A 6,579-nucleotide genomic window follows, 5' to 3' on the forward strand; every position below is an offset into this window, starting at 1 on the left:
CCCCGGGGACTGACAAATGCCTCTTATATTTACTGAACTCAACTGAACTCAAGTATGGGCACGACCTGTCGTAAAGGGGGAAAAAAGCCATTGATGATCCGTCTCATATGGCTCGTTGTTAGTATTTCAAAACAAAGGGACATGCAGCTACACATGCTTGGGCTGCGGCAAAAGCCATGACACATAAATAGAATAAGTAACAAAAGCACAGTGAAAAACCCTTTTCGGACTTAATACATAATGCATCAATGGGTGGGAGTCTTTTTATGACAAAACAAGAGGTCGAAAGATTATTCTGTAGCCACACTGTACATTCATTGGCATTATGGGGGAACGGGGAGTGGAGGTGTTAGGGAAAAGAGAGACAAAAAACATGAGAACTGGAGTAGAGTGCGGGGCCCGAGGCAGCCCCGAAACAAATTCTTGTTGTCTCGAATGAATCAAATGATAAGGGTTCTCTTGACACGTGCAGCATAGAGAGCCAAGATCGATTTGAGGTTGTGCAAAAGGGAAAATGTTGTATGAACAAAACCGTGATGACTGTGATGTCTCCTCTTATTTGGTGGCAGCTGTAAAGTGCTGTAAATTTTGCAGTAAACAACACGCTACTCGGGGTTTTTCAACCACATTTGGTTGGTTAGAACATGTATAACACCTCCAGCTATCAAGCGAAACTTGTTTACTCACTAATGTCTGAAAAATGCAAATTTTGATTAAAATCCATGTTCTTAATAGCATTTAGCACTTTTAAATGATAGGATTTTTATGTATTTACAGTATATTTTTATTACAGCAATTTATAGTAATTATAATATGTAGACTGATGTTGCTTCGAAAAAGATTATATTCATCTCAATGTCCTAAAACAGTCCCAATCAATCTGAATTTCGATATAATGCTATAAAAGTATATTTTAATCTAATTTTAGATGAATCTTTCCACCAGAAAATGTGACCTTATTCTATTTTTATTCCCAGCAGTCAGTTTGACATAACTGACACCTAACAGCACATGTTTAGTTGACCAACTATTTACTGTTTTACCCGAACATGGTCAATCATTAATGAACAGTCATCTTCATTTACATGTCTCTTAGTTAATTCTGGTAAATTATTGCTCTATTGCTGGGTAATTTGTGTAACGCTACCAGATAGTAATCCCATTACATGAGTTCAAAATATCAGCTCACGGTGGATACGTGGATGTCTAAACAACGTATTTGTTATCGTAAAGTCAACAATACAGTCACTTGATATAATATCAACAATTAATATAAATCCCTCCATCACTCCCTCCATCACAAAATTTGCATGAGTTTTTCGACTACTTGAAACTTTACTCAATTTGTCTTAGTTTTAGTCTGTTGATTGACCTGTTTGACCCATCATGCATTGCAGCATGCAAAAAATATACCGCTACTGTTGTTATGTGGTTTGTTGTCTTTATTTATACTACTGGAATAGTTTTTGTTAGGTCTGGTGGTTATTGTGGTGAAAAGCTTGTCTTTCTACTTTATGAGGTTTGTTTACAGTCACCCTTACTGAGGTTTGTGAGTCGAGAGTGTTGTGAGAGGAGGCCTCTTTGTCAGAGTCAAAGACTGTAGAGTTCACTTAATATTAAAAGTCCTATGAAATGAATAAAAATCAAATGAAAATTGACAAATGAAATTTCTCTTGTAGTTAATTCATCTTTTGTAGAAAAGGATGTGTTTTGTTGTCATGTTACAAGAATGTGTAAGCTGAATTCAAAGACCTTTAGGCTACATTTAACCTAAAGTATTTTTACAAAACAAAATGAACATTTTAGGTCAACAAGTTCCCATACTTTTTTGAAGTTAAATGAACTTTGGCTTACAGTATAGGCAACATACATTAAAGTGATGCAAAGCAGTCTCCAGACAAACAGTCATTTCTAATGTATAGGATGAAGATATGTATGCGCATATCATACAAGTCTGGTAACTGAATTGGTTTGCCAGTAATCAATAAATGATAGTTGAGATTGGCACCTACTCTCTCTGTGGCTGCAGAAGGGGGCATGGCTACCCATAAAGTGCTGTCTCATGCCCCAAAATGCAAGAGCTTTGCTAACAGTAAATCTATGGTATCATAACACAATGTGCATTAAATAGTGATGCGTTCAACAGTTAGAAAGTCACAGTTTTTTGCTTGTCAGCAATCTCGCGTATTAAATGATTAACAAACCAGATTAATAAAATTTCTATTTATGTTTCCTTGTTTAGTCTGGATTCATTTAAAGCTCAATTAAATTCAAGGATAAGTGTGCTTAGAATTCAGATTTCTGTTTTATGAAGTATGGATAATTATAAACTTATTAGGAATGTAATAAACAAGAAACATGGAAACTTGATACTTGAACATGTAGGTGACTGATATACTGTAAAAATGAAAACATGCAACTCGTAACAAAGCTTTCTTTAAAAGGGTCAGATCAAGTCAACCTATACTATGTCGCATTTACATCGTTCTTTGGTTTAATGGAATGTAGACAGATCATTTAGATGTTGCCACATTAAACACATTTTTAGCTGATATGAGAGTGTATTTTTTGCACCTGCTCTATTGACAGATTTGCTCATGTGAAGATTGGTGGAGGAGTCTTTGATATGATAACATCTCTTCAGGAGTTTACCTGTTTTTTTTCTTTCATCCATGCATTAGTCTGCACGTACAGAGCTCAAGCGAATGATAATTTTTTCTTTTAAATGTATCTATGTAAACCACAAATAAACAAAGGATTTATGTCCGTAAATCCTCGGAATCTATGTAACATGCATGAACTTAGTACAGTAGTTTTTTATGGCACCATACTGTAACATACTTCCCCTTTTGTGAATAAACAACAGCAAATGGTCTCTTGCCAGGGATTTTTTAAAGCTTATCTTAGTTAAACAATAGCACTCAATAAAATAAGCGGTCCAATCCTTCCAAGTAACTACCAAATTGTAGTCCCGGAACTTCCACACATTATTTAGTTTTATTAATCTTCAGTTCTCCACTTTATCTTATGACCACTACGCTGATAAACTCTCTCTATCTAGGTTGAATAAGTTCATACATCCTTGAATGACAGTTTGTCACAGTGCATGGTCTCTGCTTCAAGGTAAAATCAAGGTCAAGTTATTGGAAAAGAGTGTTGTCACTGAGCTGCAAGTGCGGGCTTGTGTTGCAAAGTTGAAGGCAATGAGTATTCTAACAATGTATGCCATTATTTTTCAAATGAAGGATTAATCGAAACCTCAACGTCACTGTTCCACATCCAAAATCCACATGCAGACAGAAGGTGTGTCCAATGTGGATTACTGCTCATCAATACTCAAGTCAATTTAATCATCTTTCTCTGGCGCTGAAACCTGTAAAGCAGCAATGGAGAAATCGACTACCTGCCCCCATCATAATTATCAGTACCACATCATGTGTGCAACATGATATGTGCACACAGTAACATCACAGTGTGCCACAAGTGATGGGAGATTAGGTTAACTGCTAAAATTGAGAGGGAAGGAGTAAAAGCACATAATCCATTCTATTATTGTCAAATTTGTTCACTTTTTCCTGGATCGTTCTTGCTTCCATTTTTTCTCCAATTAAAACTGGTGTAAATACTGATTTTAGCAATGAATAGCTCATATAAAATAACTTTTACTGTGTGACATTTTAAGCATTTTATTAAGTATTATTAAGGAAGCAATGCTTATTAGGGCATTCGAGGGCAGTCCTGGCCTAATGAGGGCAGTCGTGGCCTAATGAGGGCAGTCGTGGCCTAATGGTTAGAGAGTCAGACTCGTGACCAGAAGGTTGCCGGTTCGATTCCCAGGGCCGGCGGGTAACGACTGAGGTGCCCTTGAGCAAGGCACCTTACCCCTACTTGCTCCCCGGGCGCTGCAGTGATAGCTGCCCACTGCTCCGGGGGTACGTGTGTTCACTACTCTCTGGATGGGTTAAATGCAGAGGTCACATTTCATTGCCTTGTACATGTGCAATGACAATAAATTGAATCTAAATCTAAAAAAAAATCTAAATCTTATCATAATAGCTCTCTTGATGAAATAATGCATTTTTATTATATAGGCTATAAGGTTTTATCATTCTTTCTGGTGTTTTATGTTTGTCAGCAGCGGAATATCCTGTCAACCCTGTTACCAAAAGTTCAAATAGTAAACACATTTTGGGGGCATATGTATAGAACATTTAGATCTAACCTAAATAAAAACTTTATTTATCAGACCGTGTTCATGACGTACCTGATTGATAATTTAGGCACCCCAGCAGTGCGATACCGCCATCTAGTGTTCAAACGCTGCACTTATCCAGTGACTGAAGAAATACAGTATTCAGAACGCCTGTTTTACTTAATTTGCACTTAATTTGATATATCGAAAAACATTATTAATACAGAAATAATAATAAATCGTGAAGCTTTTAGAAAATTACAATCATCAGTTTAACTCTTATGACAATAATGGCTAATCGCACGCAGGCTACTAAATTACATAAACTAATAAACTTTTGTATTTTTTAAATTGTATTGTCATGGTAAATATTTCTAAGAAAATGTTTTGAATTCAAAGACCCATAATAAGAACATTGGTTTTATTGGTAGGCAATATTTCGAGGGACCAACCTAATTTAATTTCACCAATATTAGTTACATTAAAGTGATAGTTCACCCAAAAATAAAAAATCATTTTTCAATTCATTTATTCACCCTCTTGTCATTTCAAACCTGAAGCCTATGACTTTCTTTGTTCTGCAAAACACAAAAGAAGATATTTTGAAGAATATTGTTAACTGGCCCCCATTCACTTGCATTGGTTTTGAGTCCATACAGTAGAAGTGAATGTTCGGTAACCAACTTTTTTTCATTATATCCTTTGTGTTCTGCGAAGGAAAGAAAGTCATACAGGTTTGGAATGACATGAGGGTGAGCGAATGGTGACAGAATTTTTATTTTGAGGTAAACTATCACTTTATCTAGCCAATAGCTGCGGTTCGTGATTTGGTTAATTGCTTTAAACAAATAAAAAATTACCAATAACGGAATATAGTTGTGTTCGGATTAACGAACATGTTTTAATGCCTGTCTATCGTCGGTAGATGTCAGTGTACAGTATGATCTCAGTTCGACTTCACGCGGCGCTGCGCAGACCGATCAAAATACCGCGAGAGCGATTTTAAAGCGCTTCTGTTGAATTGCTCTCGCGGTACTTTGACGTCACGCGCCGATCGTTTTGCGCAGCACCACATGAGGTCAAACTATATGGGTCATTATCACTACAAAGTGCCTTTGAGACTTCACAACTTCCAAAAAAAAAAAATTTAGGATAAATGGATTTTCCATTTAACTTAATATTTGTTATATTAAGGAGACCTTAGGCTGTTAGAAAAATATGTTGGTCAAGCTCCCACACGTTTTTATCATTAAAAAAGCTACTGACCCAGTTCTACTCAGTGGTCATCGAATCTGTTCTGTGCACTTCAATTACTGTTTGGTATGGCTCGACCACCAAATCAGACCTACGAAGACTACAACGGACAGTTCTTAGTGCTGAGAAAATTATTGGTGCTCCTCTGCCCACACTTCAGGACCTGTACGATTCCAGAGTGAAAAACAGGGCAAGAAAAATCATCATTGACTCCACACACCCAGCACACAAACTCTTTGATCTGCTGCCCTCTGGCCGGCGCTTTAGAGCACCAAACACCAGGACTTCCAGACACAGAAGCAGCTTCTTCCCCCAGGCAATCTCCCTCCTAAACAGATAACTGTTCCTTAAGAGCAATATTCCACTTCCACTACTCCTATAGTGTGCACTATTGTGCCTTATTATATCTACATCTTATGTATACATGTATATAACACTACCCACTTACTACATTATCCATTTGCAAGTGTACATACAATCTGTTAATATGTATATTCTACTACTACCCTGTACAATGTCTCTTATATGTTATTATCCCCCATTTTCTGTAAAATAGTCTTTATTTTATATATGCATATTTTAGAATCTTTTAGACTGTAAATCTTATTATATTGTATTGTCATTGTGTTGAATGTCTGTACTAGAAGCTTCCAACACCAAAGAAAATTCCTTGTGTGTGCAAGCACACTTGGCAATAAAGCTCTTCTGATTCTGATTCTGATTCCGATTAAACTGCAAGCAGACACCATATGTGCAAACCACAAAAGATGTCCACCTTGTCATCGACAAATTCAAGGTAGAATAAATCAAAACGTATCATCATCAATACACCTGCTGGTATTGCCAAAAAAGTTTATATCATCCTCTCATGTACAGCATCTACAGTTATATTATGTGTTATAATATTAAACATATAATTTAACAGTTATATGATATTTGTTTGTGACAGGGTGGACAAAGTTAACATTTAATGAACACATGGTGTACCTGCAGTTAACAAAGTGATTCACTGTAGAAGCTCACTGACTGTGCACTGTTTAAAATATATATTTAGATTTCTGAAAAGTTTTATATTAATTAATATTTCACTATGACAAGTTTGACAAGGGTGGACATGTTAAGCTTGACAACAA

This window comes from Triplophysa rosa, linkage group LG14 (genome assembly GCF_024868665.1).
Source record: "Triplophysa rosa linkage group LG14, Trosa_1v2, whole genome shotgun sequence".
NCBI classification, from domain to species: Eukaryota; Metazoa; Chordata; class Actinopteri; order Cypriniformes; family Nemacheilidae; genus Triplophysa; species Triplophysa rosa.